Below are 16,517 nucleotides of genomic sequence, written 5' to 3' on the forward strand. Positions count from 1 at the left end.
AGGACAGAGTTTTCTTTGCTGCATGCCTCTGTATGTACTAAGTATGAAAGAACAGTTACAAATTTAGAAAAAAAGAGCTGGACATACAAATTGCTTTTTTCTTTGCATTTGATAGGGGTCTCTTGTGGTACTGCGAGGGTCTGTTGTTTTAGTGTACTTACAGCAGGTTAATACACCTGGGCAAAGTTGACCATGGGTCTTCTGGGAGGCGGGATGTACTAAGAAATGGAGCACAGTAATTACCAGTTAGAAAATGCCTGGGGGGGGGGTGCAATCTTAACAGATAAGACAAAGAGCGTTTAACAAACACATTTATGCAGTAGTTCTTGCAGATATAATTATCATGCAATATATATGGGATCTCAAAAACTTTTGTATTAAGTTAACAATAGTTGCAGCAGGCTAAAATTAGCAAGAAATACATTGTTTCAATGTACAATGGTTTCAGCAGGCTAATTCAGCAAGAAATATATTGTTTTAATGCACTAACTTATAATACAACAGATGTTTGTAGCTCCACAACGATTCAAGAACAGACTGCTTTATTACCTAGAAATGCTGGGCTATATTGTCTAAAATGTTACAGTAGGGTGTGCTGCAATTTAGCATATCTAGTGACTGCATAAACCTAAACGTACTGTATCTCTTGAGTATATCAGGGTATAGATAGGGTTCTTTGTTATGCTGTAAGCACCCTCCTAGCTGATGTTCAATACAGTTAAAAAAACAATTAAATATAGCGTTCCTAGCAGCTGTTTAATAAAGTTAAAAATCTATTTAAAAATAGCATATCTAGTAGCTGTAACATAAGGCAAAATGTACTATTTAATTAAGTTGTATCAGAGTTGAATATAGGATTATTTATTATGCTTTAAGCACCCACCATTTAAGACATCACAGTAAAACTATAATTATTAGGAAAGAGAAATATCTGTAACCCCATGTAAATCCAGCACCACAGTAAGACCGTGATCAATTGATTTAATTTGTTATGCTGTAGCACCCCCCTTTTATGGATTTTGGCAACTCAGGACAACTGTGACTGATAATAAAAGTAAAATATCTGTAACCCCGGTCAAAATGTAGGCACTACATCTCAATAAAGTTATTACTACTAGAAGAGTAAATATCTGCGATCCCCGACAAAATCGTCACCATAGTAAGTTCATACTAACTACTAAAAGTAAAGTATTTGCTATGCGTCTTTAAAGATAGTAGCATAGCGAATGCCTGTGTGCAGCTACAATAAGCATCTCATTACATTCACCTGGGATTAAGACCTAAGGAAGCAACTATCGAATAAGCAAGAAAAAGAAAAACTAAGCAAAACAGGTTGTAGCCGTTTATTATACAGTTATGAAGGCTCACCAGCTATAATGTGTGTCCCATTCGCATTCACTTTAGGAAAGAAACCTTGAAAACTTCCGTAGATAACATAAGTAAAACAAGGACTAAACAAAAACGGCTGTAGCCTCTATTATTTACATTTGAAGGTTCAACAGCAATAATGCACCTAAGCACAGAGACATTAATCACATTTCAAGTGGTATGAGCAAAAATTATGTTAAGACAATCTTCAAGAAAAACTACTCGCATGGTCTGCACGCAGTTACTTTACAGGTAGCAAATATTGGGTCTATATTAGATCATCGAATGCTTAAAAAAGTGAACGATGAATAATCGATCCCATATAAGTGAAAACTTACAATCTCGAAAGCTCAGAACAGTGATTTTTTCCAAGGGAAAAAAAAATCGCTGTTCCCCAAAAAAAAAAGAAAAAAAATTGAAAGAATACATGAAGTGGGGGGCTCCCTCCCACCCCACTTAAATATACCAACTCCCAGATCACACTACAGTGCCGAAAACGGCAAAGTAATGGAAGCGGCCAACGCTTAAAAGCCACTTCGCTATTTTGTCTTTTCGTTGTTTTAAGTTCGACCAAGACGCATTCGATAGAATGCATCATCGATCATCTAATAGGAACCCGCAAATATGCATATGCAGTAAGGTGTATAAAAAGCATTCAGGAAGGGCTGTGCAGGCAGAGACCTTCAATATTTAAATGCTCACATTAAGCAGTGGAAAAAAAACATCAGAACATCAGAAACATCATAACTGCGATAAATACAGACAAAAACTTACAGTTGAGGCACACTGCGAAGAGAAACACTGTATTCTGTGAGGTGGGGAGAAGTCAAAGATGGTGCCAAGGGAGGGGGCAGGTTAAGTAAACTCGGTAGTGGCCAGTTAGAGGTAAAAAAACGGAGGAGGGAGTGTGGCTTCGGATTGAATGAGGTGAAAAATTGGCTGAGTGGATTGCACCGGACCTCAGAAGCCCTAAGAAATCCAGCAGAAAACAAAAACATATCTCCTCACAGATAGAAAGAGGAGTAAGAAAGCACTATGCTTGACGGTATGTAATTTTAGTGGGGTTAGGAAGGCAAGTATGCAAAGTAAGTGTGGTAGAAGTTTGTGAAGAGAGAGAAAAAAATATAGGCAAAAGAAGGGGAATGTATAGTGCCAGAGAAGACAGGAGGTGGGAAAATTGGTCAAAAAGGCTGATAAATAATATTTAAAAGTAGCAGAATGGTAGGAGAAGCAGTTGGTCTTTGTTACCTAGGGCTAGAATACAGTAGGGAGCCAAGGACACCAGGTAATTAGATAACAGAAAGGGAGTACTGAAATAAGTTAGATATAGGAACATTTCCCTTTTTAGTACAGTGTCCTGCTATAGTGGGTAAATAAATGTAATATAATGGGGGACAGTACAGCAGTGTTATAGGGATACCAGTAGGTAGAGAAAAAAGGGTCACATAAAGTTAAACAGTACAGGTATACAGATAGAGTGCTTGGAGTGAGACAGGAGGAAAGAGGAGGACAGAGTTTTCTTTGCTGCGTGCCTCTGTACCTACTAACTATGAAAGAACAGTTACAAATTCAGAAAAAAGAGCTGGACATACAAGATGCTTTTTTCTTTGAATTTGTTAGGGGTCTCTCATGGAGCTGCGAGGGTCCTGTTGTTTTATTGTCCTTACAGCAGGTTAATACACCTGGGCAAAGTTGACCATGGGTCTTCTGGGAGGCAGGGTGTAAAGATGCTTTTTTCTTTGTGTTTGATAGGGGTCTCTCGCAGTGCTGCGAGGGTCCTGTTGTTGTTTTAGTGTCCTTAGAGCATGTTAATACACCTGGACAAAGTTGAGCATGGGTCTTCTGGGAGGCAGGGTGTAAAGATGCTTTTTTCTTTGTGTTTGATAGGGGTGTCTCGCGATGCTGCAAGGGTCCTGTTGTTGTTTTAGTGTCCTTACAGCAGGTTAATACACCTGGGAATAGTTGACCATGGGTCTTCTGGGAGGCAGAATGTAAGTTGAGGCGCACTGTGAAGAGAAATACTGTATTCTATGAGCTGGGATGAAGTCAAAGTAAACATAGAGCATGTTATGTTTGTCATTTCAGAACAAATCTGTTTTTGCTATCTCATCTTGAAAAAGCACATTACACATCCACCTGTCAGAGGTGACTTGGAAAGGTTTAATCTAGTTAAGTGACTTACATAGATTTGTACAGTATTGTAGCATAGGTGACAGACTCAAAACATTTGCAGGGCATAGCTTTTTTATTTCTTATGACCTTAGTAGAGTATCCAAAAAAATGCATTCCTGGAAAATGTTCAGTTTGCTTTTCTAGTCTTTGGTGTATAAATATTGGCTCAGTTTTGATATTTTTATTTACAGATTAAAACTGAATATAAAAATCGCTAAGAGACTTGCCAGTTTTTCGTACTAAGATGAATGAACATGACTCATTGAATTTCAAGTAATTACAATTAAATTTGATTAGTTTAATGTTGATAGATCAAAATTTTGGATCTGAAAAGAGTGGTTCCATCCTTGATAACGCACTGGACTAAGGCCGCAGGCGTTAGAGCAACTTGGCAAGCTGAACTTTCTCAGGTTGATAATTACCTGTCTTCTCTGCTAACTCACCATGCCTACTGTCACTCTGCATGTCATCTTTACCATACAAAGAGCTTAGACGTTCATCTAAATGGCCCTAGGCAGCTTTTTCTTTCTCAAAATTGCCTTTAAAAAGGATGCTGGTACTCTTTCACTTATATCAGTTTCTGTTCTTATAGTACCCTCTTTATTTATTTTTGCTGCATACTTTCACTGTTTGTAAAATATTTGTCAGAATTTTTCATTTTGATATTTGGCTTGGTGCCTTATTAACTTTACTATTTTAAGTTAATTTTCACTGTATATCTGCTTAGCCTTTTTTCTTATCTTTTGATATCATAATATTTTTTTTCTTATGCTGTTTCTGTTTCATAAAAGTAATGGTTTGTGGTTATAATTTCAAGAATGTGAGATTTTCAGATGCATGAGTTTATCTATGTAGACTTAAAGAAGCATTTTTTCTGCATTTAGTAAGCTTTGATGGTCATTCCTCTGCCTTTATATCAGAAGAGCATTGGTGCATCATTTATATTATTTAAACATTTTGCTGTTTACTGCTGTGTTTGGGCAGCCATTTTTGTTTTATCGTGGATATTAGGTTTCATAGAGGTGCCTACAGAGATAGAAATAAGATACACCCTACACTAATCAATTACTTTACAATGACTGTGAAACATTGGCAAGCCACTTTGTAGTTAAGCCATGATAAAGAACAAATTATTATTTCAAGGACAAAAATTCAAAGGGGGATATTCCAGGGTGACTCTGTCACCACTGCTCTTTTGTTTTGCTCTTAACCTATTAAGCTGTCTACTTAACAGATTAGGTCGTGGCTACAATTTGGCTTCCAGAAAACAACAAAGTGTAAATGCTTCTCATCATCTTTTTGTGGATGATTTAAAACTGTAGAGTTCATCAGATGAGGAACCAAAAGCACAACTGCAATTGGTCAAAACGTTTTCAGATGATATAAGAATGTCATTTGGTCTTGATCTACTACTACTTCTTTCGGCTGCTCCCGTTAGGGGTCGCCACAGCAGATCAACTGTTTCCATTTCTTCCTGTCCTTTGCATCTTGCTCTGTCACACCAACCACCTGCATGTCCTCTCTCACCACATCCATAAACCTTATCTTAGGCCTCCCTCTTTTCCTTTAACCTGGCAGCTTCATCCTTAGCATTTTTTTCCCAATATACTCTGCATCCCTCCTCAGCACATGTCCAAACCAACGTAATCTTACCTATATGGCTTTGTCTCCAAACCTTCCAACCTGGGCTGAGCCTCTAATGTACTTATTCCTAATCCTGTCCATCCTCTTCACACCCAGTGCAAATCTTAACATCTTCAACTCTGCCACGTCAAGCTCTGACTCCTGTCTTTTTGTCAATGCCACTGTCTCCAACCCATATAACATAGCTGGTCTCACTACCCTCTTGTAGACCTTACCTTTCACTCTTACTGGTACTAGTCTGTCACAAATCACTCCTGACACTGTTCTCCACCCACTTCATCCTGCCTGTACTCTCTTCTTTACCTCTCTTCCACACTCACCATTACTCTGAACTGTTGATCCCAAACTCATCCACCTTCGCCACCTCTATTCCCTGCATCCTCACCATTCCTCGATCCTCCCTCTCATTCACACACATATATTCTGTCTTAGTCCTGCTGACCTTCATTCCTCTTCTCTCTAGAGCATATCTCCACCTCTCCAGGGTCTCCTCCATCTGTTCCCTACTCTCACTATGGATCACAATGTCATCTGCAAACATCATAGTCCACGGGGACTCCTGTCTGATCTCATCTGTCAACCTGTCCATCATCATTGCAAATAAGAAAGGGCTCAGAGCTGATCCTTGATGTAATCCCACCTCCACCTTAAACGCATCTGTCACTCCCACCGCAGACCTCACCGCTGTCACACTACCCTCATACATATCCTGTACCACTCTTACATACTTCTCTCACACTCCTGACTTCCTCATACAATATCACAACTCCTCTCTAGGCACCCTGTCATATGCTTTCTCTAAATCCACAAGACACAATGCAACTCCTTCTGGCTTTCTCTGTACTTCTCCATCAACACTCTCAGAGCAAACATCGCATCTGTAGTGCTCTTTCCTGGCATGAATACATACTGCTGATCACTAATCATCACCTCCCTTCTTAACCTAGCGTCCACTACTTTTTCCCATAACTTCATGCTGTGACTGATCAGTTTAATCCCTCTGTAGTTACTATATCTCTGCACATCACCCTTATTCTTAAAAATCGGTACCAAAACACTTTTTCTCCATTCCTCAGGCATCCTCTCATTTTCCAAGATTTTATTAAATAATCTCGTTAAAAACTCCACTGCCATTTCACCTAAACACCTCCATGCTTCCACAGATATGTCATCTGGACCAATAACCTTTCCGTTCTTCATAGCTATCCTTACTTTGTCCTTGCTAACCCACTGCACTTCATGATTCACTGTCCGCACATCATCCAACCTTCTCTCCCTCTCATTCTCTTCATTCATCAACCCCTCAAAGTACTCTTTCCATCTACTCAACACACTCTCCTCTCTTGTGAGTACATTTCCCTCATTATCCTTTATCACCCTTACCAGCTGCACATCTTTACTAGCTCGGTCCCTATGTCTAGCCAATCGGTACAGGTCCTTTTCTCCCTCCTTAGTGTCCAACCTTTTATACAGCTCTTCATATGCCTTATCCTTCGCCACTTCTCTCTTTGCCATGCACCTCATCTCCTTATACTCTTGTCTACTTTCTTCATCTCTTTGACAATCCCACCTCTTCTTCACCAACCTCTTTCTCTGTATACTCTCCTGTACTTCTTCATTCCACCAACAGGTCTCCTTGTCCTCCTTCCTCTTTCCAGATGTCACACATTTGGTCTTGATAAATGTGCAAAAGCAACCTTTGCAGGAAAGCTGCAGCACCAAGAAAACATCAGTTTGGGAGAGGAATGTGATATTAAAGAACATGAGCAAGAGGGAGTATATAAATATTTGGGAATTGATGAAGGATCAACAATAAAACATGAAAAATGTGAATAGAACTTAGTAAGGAATATTTTAGAAGACTAAATATTGAAAACAGAGTTGACATCTGGGAACAAAGTCCAAGCTATAAAACGATTTGCTCTTTCTGTCCTAACTTAAAGTTTTGGAGTGATTGACTGATCCCAAAAGGTGTTGGATCGGTTGGACAGGAAAACAAGAAGGATGCTTCATGGTTATCAAATGATTTATAAAAATCAGTCTGCAGCAAGTCTATATATTCCCTGTTCTGAAGGAGGTATGCGCCTCCTCGAAATTGATTACATGTATAGATTTGCAGTAGTAGGACTGCATACATACCTGCTGACCTCACAAGATCCAAACATATTAAAAGTTTTAAAACATGAGGAGAATAAGTCTAAGATTACTTCCCTGCTTAGTTTAGCAGAAGCATATTGGTGTCAAACAAGGAATGGAAATCAGACCAGAAGTAGATAAAAATCAGGCAGCAACTGAATGTGCCAAAAATCAAAAGAAAAAATATAAGCTGAAGGATCAGATGAGAAGGCAAGAAATGTGGAAAATGCATAAATATAGTTGCAAGTATAAAAAACTTTTGGAACAACCGCATGTTGATCAGGATTGAACACAGGAATGGTTAAGGAGAGGTAAATTTAAACCAAAAGACGAAAGGTTAATATTGGCAGCCCAATATAGTGGACTACGTACACGTTGGTTTACAAAATCCATTGAATGTGTGGGAAAAACAGACAAATGTAGGCTTTGTAAAACTTGAACTGGAAACAGTTGTACACCTTGTTGCTGGTTGTGATATACTAATGGCAGAAGGACTGTATACCGAAAGGCATAGTAATGTGGCAAAACTGCTGCATTGAGGATTGTGCAAGCATTATAATATTGACGTAGCTGAAAAACACTGGAAACATGAGCTACAAAGCCTTATAGAAAATGTTGAAGTTTATGTCACATGGGATCACTTAGAGTAGAGAGTCTGTTATCTGAAGTAATTGGGACCTAGGGTACTTTGGATAATCAAATTGTCTGGATAATCAAACATAGATTGAACTGAATAAAAACCTCCTAAAATCTTGTGTTTTCCACATGCAGGGAATATACTTGTCAACCATTCAGCAATTCCAGTGGACATTAAAGAATATTTTTCACACACAAGCGAATATGTATAACATTTACATAATCAGATTTTATGATTTTTCCAACCTGAAAACTTTGAAAGGCTGTGTTCGGATAATTGACATTTCTGATAATCGACTCTCTTCTGTATTACAAAAAGTTCAAAAAAGAGATGCGAGAAAACCAGATATAGCAGTCCATGAAAAGAAGACTAACGTAGCATTGATCATTGAAATTGCTACACCCAGTGACTACAGTGTCATATGTATAGAGAGACAGAAAGTCATAAAATACCAGGATTTGCAAGCAGAAACTAGGGCAGTGTGGAAGAAGGATAATCAGACAGTTCCTATAGTAGAAGGAGCAACGGGTCTTACAAAAAAGAATTTGCAATCGTACTTAAATATGTTACTAATGCATGTAGCTCCGTATGAATTGCAGGAGAAGTTGTTACTGGTACATTGCAGGTGCTGCAAAGAGCACTTCTAGCTAACATCAAAGATTGAAACAATACTAATTTCATGAACTTTAATCATACTTTGCTGTAGGAATGGGATCCATTCCTGTCATGGTATTAGAAGCCCAAATACTTGGAGAAATTAAAAAAAGAGAAAATCCTTTCAGATGGCAGGGAGAGCAAGTTTGTAGTTTGTTTGAGGGAGAGACATATTCTGTCTGTGTGAAATTTGTTATGAGCTCTCTTGTTCCACACTCCAGTATAGGAAGGACAGAGCACAGTGCTACCTATCTCATTCAAGCCTACGGCATCTTTTTAATATACTTCCATTTCACACACACAGCTCTTTATGGTGTCCAGACCTTTTAATATATTTCCAGTTCACGCACACACAGCTCTTTACGGCATCTAGACCTATTTTGGGTCTGGCTTCTTTTACTAAGTGCCTTACCAACTAATTATAGGCAGCATTAAATAGGGTAAGAAGTAATTAGTAAAATGACAGTAAGACTGTTAATCTAGGATATCCTGCAGTTCAGAAATAAATTGCTGTTTGTCACTTATTATTCATATTTTCATATTTATGTTCAAATATTCATTGCTGATACATCTACATGTTATTGAGGGGTATAGAATGAAATGCCATGGTGGGAGGCAGTAAAATGTATTGACAGTGGCCTTATACATTACACTACACCTGAAATATGCTAGTTGTTTGTTAGTAATTATGAAAATAAACAATATTTCTGTATGTATTAATATTTTAAAAAAACAAGTGATTTATAAACTGTTGCGTGATATCAGTGAAACCTTAGAGGTTTTTGAAGAGAACTGTCTTTGATATTTTCACTGGAATTGCACATCTTGAGAGATATTTAGTGTTATTTATATTGCTAATTAAACTATTGAGCTGATGTTTTCATACTTTTTTAAATATTTCAGTAAACATGTACTCATAGTGAAGTCTGCTGTCATGAGAAGGCTAATAGAAAATGTTCTAATAATATATGGCAAGGTTGTACTGTTTCTAAGGTATAACAATTTGTCAATCAAAGTTTAACAAAAAATGTAATACTGGATTTGTCTGCATTATTTTATAGTATCTATGGAAAGACTACGAATGCAGTGACTATTATTACTGTAAAGAATACGTCTTACTGATAACATTGCTATTTGTACAATTTTAATACAGTTTTAGTAGCTTTTATTGTTCAGAAAATATTTATATTTATTTGCTTTATGCATTTTAAGTTGATTTTTCAGAAAATGCTGTGGAATGCAGGATTTACTAGAGTTTGTGACATTTCACACCATATAGCTGTTGAGAAATCCTAGTTCTCTCAGGATTCTGAAACCATTCTTGTATCATTGATTTGACACCATGTTAACCTTCACTGTCTGAGCCAACAAGCAAATATGCTACAGAATTTGTCAGAAAGATGACTGAGATATGTAGTCAGACACACAGTCTCATCTCTTGTATGTGAGGCGGTATAAAAAGTATGAAACTAGCTTATACAATGGTTTCCATTAAATTAATAGAAAATTCTGTACCTCTTGTAAGTTACAAAAGTCATAGAAAAACTCTGTATTGCCTTTATCAGTGTAGACTAAATCTCAAACTTTTGTTTATAGCTGATTTGGTGCCTGACAAAGAAGTTGTCATGATACAAGAATCCATGACACCAAGACCTTTGAAACAAAAGACCCTTGATGCCCAGGAAACACCAACACTATTGATATTCGAACATTTGATGATAACTATAACAAGTTTGTGGAAGCTTTTTTTGTTTCAAACTGTGAAGAAATATTCTGGCACCTTGTTGACTTCCATGTTTCTATTAAGGAGCAAGGAATCAACTAAGTGTTATACTCTGTTACCCAGGATTCTGAGTCTTTCTTCACCTGTCTCCAGGTTTTTGGTACCAGCTCTAGAAAGGTTGTCTTTGACTAATACAGCACTGATCTTGATGTCTGAGTCTGTGCTGGTTGCTTTGACATCAGTGCCATTATTAGTGATGGCTTTGGTTCCAGCATTGTCTTCTTTGACATCACACTTGGTGTTGTAGTTACCCACATTGATCCTGTAATCTTAGATGGTGACTTTGGGGTCAGTTCTGGGCTTAAGGCTTTGGTGCTTAATTTTTGACCCCTGTATCTTCTGTGCCAGAGTTAGAGCCTTTGATCATGAGGCCTAGGAATCTTACCAGATTTATGTGGGCTTGTTGTAAGTGTCACATCAGTCTTGGTTTTAGCCAGCAGCCATTGTTGGTGTAATTCATATAGGTCATACTTGTGATAGTGGCAGCTTTATCTACGGTTCCATATGCGCCTGTTTGTGAATTTCAGTCTCTGTGTATCCTGTGCAGTCCAAGAGAAATGCAGTACTTTCTTGTTAGTAGCTTCTATCAAGAGAAGGCTCCTGCACCTTAGACCCCTGCCATTCACACATGACATAAGAAGTCATGGACTGTGGATCACTTAGAAAAGTACATATATGCATCGCCACTAACCATCCAAGGATGCTTGTTATCTGGGCAGCATAAGGGATGTGTACAACAAAATGCATTGGACTATTAGCCTGTTGCCTGGCAAGTTGATTAAAGTCAAATTGATGACATAGTCAGCAGTGGTATCTACCATGGCACACCTTGTGATGTGGGTATCCTGTAATGCTGCTGAAGGTTCTGCAAGGGTTGCAAAATCTAGTTAAACTGTTCATTGGTATTCATAGCTCAGATTAACTAATGTGATGATGCAAAAACACCTGTATGAATGTCTTTTTCCTGTAACCATTGTTGTTTGGGCCAGAAGTAAAGACATACAGGACAACATGGAAAAAAGAGTATACAACTTTCACATCTTTTGGCATTATTTCATCCTTCTCACTGTACATTCTACAAAATACAGAGAAGACAAAAATTTTATTTAGATGTGGGTAACCACAGAAAGTATCAACATAATTCCAGAGAGGTAATTTGCATTGAGGAAAGGGTTCTCAGCAGTCATCAGGCAGCCACAGTCCACCTATGGACAATCAACAGCAGCCCTGAGACTTTGTCCATTTACTCCCCTCTGAAAGCAGGGGACACTTGGTAACCCCCAGACATTAGTGCCCTATCTATCTGGCAGCTTGGAATTTGATAACCATGGTCAGATGGCTAGGGCAGTATTGTCTGGGGGTTACCAGGTGTCCTCCTTTTTCACCCCATTTTTTCCCATCCTTCCCTTGTCAGACATCCAACCCCATCAGAGGAAAGTGGCAGAAACAGAAATCTCAAGTCTCTTGAACAAAAACGTATTCAAAAGGCCCCGTGGGAATACAGATGCTCCCCATATCACTCCAGGCTCTTTTAGTGCCAAAAATGGCAAAAGATTTTATTTTGGGTATCAGTGTCTTAAATACATGTGTCCCCCCCCCCCCCCAAAAAAAAAAAAAGTTCAGATAGTCTCAGTGAGTCAGTCTTTCCTTTTCTTATAGAAGGAAACTGGGTGTTTTGTTTAGATCTGCAGGATTTCTATCTCCACATACAGCTGGCAAAGGAATGCAGGATGTTTTTGTACTTGAGATGGACCAGACACTATCCATTCTATATTTTTTCACATGTAGCCCCACCTCAACTCCCAGAATGTTCACCAAATGCGAGTTTGTGGTTGCTGTGGACTTATGTCTACAGGGAGCCAAAGTGTTCAAATATTTTGACAACTGCCTCCTACTTGTCCCCCTCCCTCCAATGCGTCACCCTGTGATCAGTTTGTCCATACCTTTGGTTCCTCATACAAGATTTGTAGTAGTTCTAACAGGCTTAATACTGATCCTCTAGGCAATCAAATCTCAATTTCTCAGGCCTTCAAGTGTGATCTAACATGGTGAATGGATGCCAGTGATATTTTCTTTAACATTCCATTTTGGTTACTTTCACCATAGATGCATCTTGCCTGGGGTTAGGAATGTGGCATTTTAACTGTGTGATTCACATAATGTATGGCTGCAGAGTCAAGCTATACCAAGCCAAGAATGCTGATGCAGATTGTATAAGATGGACTAATAGTCAAGAAAAGATTTAACAAATGGTCAAAATAAAGGATAAACAGATTACTGGAAAATTCACACCTGCCTTTTTAGATACAGCTAGTATTTCTGTGAAGTAAACCATCAAAACAAATAACACAAAAGCTGTTTTTAAATAAAGAGATGACAAGGGAAGAGTTTAAGAAAATTAAAAGGACAGCTGTTAGACTATAAGAAAACGGAAAGAGAAGAATGTGCAGAAAGAGACAATGCTGAAGGAAACTGGAAAGAGAAACATAATGCAAATGTACAGACTAAGGAAAATGTAAGATTTTATGTTAAAAAGTGAAGATAAAACACTTTTATTTGATTATTAGGTGTAAAGAAAATGAAAGAAAAAGAAAGTGAGATAATCAACAGATATTTCACAAAGGGTGGATGAAAGGACACCTAAAGCAAAGAAAGGAAACTGTGCCTGCATCTCTGGCTATTATATGTGTACAAATTTAAACAGATATACACACAAATATATGCATGTACACATGTGCATGTATCTATCTATCTATATATATATATATATATATATATATATATATATATAGATATATATAGATATATATATATATATAAAATACCTGTGTGTGTGTGTGCGTGCACGTCTGTATATTTTTATTTATTATTTATCAGGTTAGAACACTGACCCATATGGACCAATTTCAGGCTCAGCCTAGGTATGGCAAACACAGTAAAAAAAAACAAAAGTCATGAAGTATGTAGTTAGACAGTGTGTAACTTTTTACAATACAAAATTGTAGATTATTAAAAATGTATTCATAAGTGTTTGATGGTTAGAGTCGCAAGTTGTTGAATTAAGTTAATTGTTCAAGATAGGTTTTCAGAAGTCTTGTGTGTACGCATACTCGCACATAATGTGTATGTGTGCATATACATGTGGTCGGCAAAGTAGCTGTTTCAAATTTGAATGTAATATGTATTATGGGAAGAACTTGGTGGTAATGTGTAATCCATATGTTGTAGTAATGAAAGTCTATGATAACCCATTCAAATGTGAATCACCTAGAAAAGTTCTTAAAAGTTAGACGTGTAGCCACTGCTCAGAGATGTTTGCTTCTTATGGAGAATAATTTTGAGGCCAAGAGTGGATTGTTGGACCATGACCAGAAAAAGCTGTAGAAGTACTAGAAGAATCACTGGAAATCCCGTAGATTTACTTCAGTAGTAACAAGATCCTGTTTTTTTCTGATTTATTTGTGGATTGAAAGGCAGCTTGACCTAGCTGTAGCAATAAGTTGGTGAAATGCAATGATTGTTGTTGTTTCGAGATATTTTAAAACTGGATTGGAAAAACAAGAGTTGCAGTGCAAGTTGACCATAATTGTGTCAAGCAACTTTGTGCTTGCTTCCTCTTTAATTTTTAAGTGAACTTTGATTCTACGTTTTATGTTAAATACAATGCATTTAGACTGAAGTGAATGGGCAAGTAACATTGTGCTTAATCCCTTTTAAAGTTCTAAGTGAATTTTGATTTTTACATGTTATGGTAAATACAGTGCATTTAGACTGAAGTGAATAGTCTCCCTTGTCTAATAATGCTGCACTGGTGACTGCAGTAGGAACTATTTGGCATATTTGAATTACATTATTTGTTTCCATTCCCAAATATCAGTGTGAAGAGAGAAAGTGGACTGATGCTATCTGTTTGTTCTTCTCTCCTGGGGAAAGAGAGTTATTACCAAGCAACATGGCAGTTAAGTGATTTTGTCTCTTCTGGACATTATCAGAACTACCACACACTTCCCATCACATAGTGTTATACTTGTAATCCACATCACATGTCAAAATCAACCAATAACATTCAAGACATTGAGTAAAAGGGATAAATAAATGGGCTTAACGACTATATTCCCATTAGCAGCACCTTAACGTGTGCAGATAAGAGTGTAATATTTTTGTATCATTTTATATTTTTATGCATACTTTTTAGAACAGCTCACTACAATTTTTTTGAACATTTGTTAGTGACCCAATATAATTTTGTCAATGATTTTGTTTATTAGTGTACATATTAAGAAGTTTAGAGTATTTTAAGTTTAGAGTATTTTAACACCATTTTCTGTATTCAGAGAATTGTAGCAATAGGTTGTGGTTTTGTAATTTTATAATACATTTATTTAATTTCTTTTTACTAAATATTTTGGTATTGGTTGATTTTGATATGTGATCTGGATTATGTAAGTGTAAAATGTGATGGGAATTATTTGGTAGCTCTCATGATATATAGAGAGATGAGATGACTTAACTACTGTGTTGTTTGGTAATAAAAGTGTAAAATATTTCTTGCATGGTTGAGCATTTTATTCCTGTGGAGTTGCTTTTGGTCTGTGTGTTTTTGGAGGTTAATAGTGGTTGCCACAGTTTGGGTTTCATTTGTTTAATCTTTACAACTTAAAGTAGAGGTAGTTATGGCATGTATAGACATGGAAGGTGTTGACTGCATGGACTATTAACAAGGAAAAAATGCTTGCTAGAGTTGGTATATGTCTTCTGTCACTCAAACAATGACATTTCATAAGTGGGTACATAATTCAAGTAAAATGGTAAGGTTACAAATATCAGATTTAAAACAAATTAGACTTATGGGTAAACCTGAAGGGAACAGTACAAATTAAATGGTAGGCATTTTAGCAGTTGCTAATTTCAGAGGGGCACTCACAGGTAGTTTATGTAAATGGGTTTTTCAGAGTATCCCTAATAGTGCTGATAAAGTTGTTGAACTAGTTGAAATGTTACTAGCTAAAGAAGCACTATTTAAATCTGATCAGCCTAAGTATATAACTAATAATGCTTAGATGTCTATAAGCACAGAAACATTCTCAACAAGAAATAATATGTTTTAGATGTGGGAAGAGGAAGCACCTTGTTAAATATTCTTTAGTAACTGAAATGCTGTACCTAACACAATGTATTTTTTGACCAGCATCCTGGAAGTGAAAATGTAAATAATGTCCATGCCAGCCAACCTGCTGATGTTGAAAATGTATCAATGAAATGTGATAAAGTAAGGACTATAACAGAAAAATTGTTGCATTGTCTCTCTACCACTACCAAGTTGGCCAGCTCTACAGTATTGGTAGATGGGAAGGAACTGAAGAGACAACTAGATTTTTGGAGAATGGTCACACCTATTAAATAACTATATGTCTATGAACATAAATCAAATTACAGGAGGAAGATGGATGTACTACATGCCAATAGAGAAAGAAAGGAGTATCTATAACTCATGTAGAAATTCAGACTTTGGTAAAGTACTGCACTATGTGGTTTGGTACCTATTTTACCACATGATGTCATAACTGGCCAAGTCTTCTCTCAGTTTACTGCATTGTGGAAATTATTTGGGGGCTGAGCATAGGTAGATGATGTATGGCCTGAATACACATCTAGTATAAAATGAGGGAGAATAAGCAGACTAACACACTGTTAAAATCTTACAGTCATGTTAAAGTGAAAAGGAGATTTATAGAAACTTCAGAAGTGGCTAAAATATGGCTTTGGCTAAAAAGGATAGAAGAACTTGTATGCCATCAGAAATTTAATACTGTGTCTTACCAGAAAGCAACAGTTATTAGTGAAAGAAATCATTGCAGTTATTGAAAGGGAGGAACACGTGAGTGATGATAAGGAACTTTATTAGAAAATTCCTGCCATTAAAGAGCTGAAGGATGCTGTTGTAGAGACAGACAGTGAGAAATGCATGGTGACAAACCTATCAAGAAAAGAAAGGGAACCTAAAAAGAGCCTCAGGGTTTCTCTCAGTAATATCAGAAACAGAATTCACAGCAACAGAAAGTTAAAAGAGACGGATGTTACTGAGTTGAAGGTTTAAGGAAATGCCAAAACACGTGTAGAAGT

The 16,517-nt window shown here is 37.2% G+C and overlaps 1 protein-coding gene across 1 annotated transcript in view; it reads left to right on the forward strand.

The window, feature by feature from the left end:
• FAM172A (family with sequence similarity 172 member A) overlaps positions 1 to 16,517 on the forward strand; it is a 2,873,056-nt gene that overhangs the window by 249,632 nt on the left and 2,606,907 nt on the right. The window lies entirely within an intron of this gene.

The sequence above is a fragment of the Protopterus annectens genome, chromosome 2.part2 (assembly GCF_019279795.1).
Source record: "Protopterus annectens isolate FY-2018-M chromosome 2.part2, PAN1.0, whole genome shotgun sequence".
In the NCBI taxonomy this organism is placed as follows: domain Eukaryota; kingdom Metazoa; phylum Chordata; order Ceratodontiformes; family Protopteridae; genus Protopterus; species Protopterus annectens.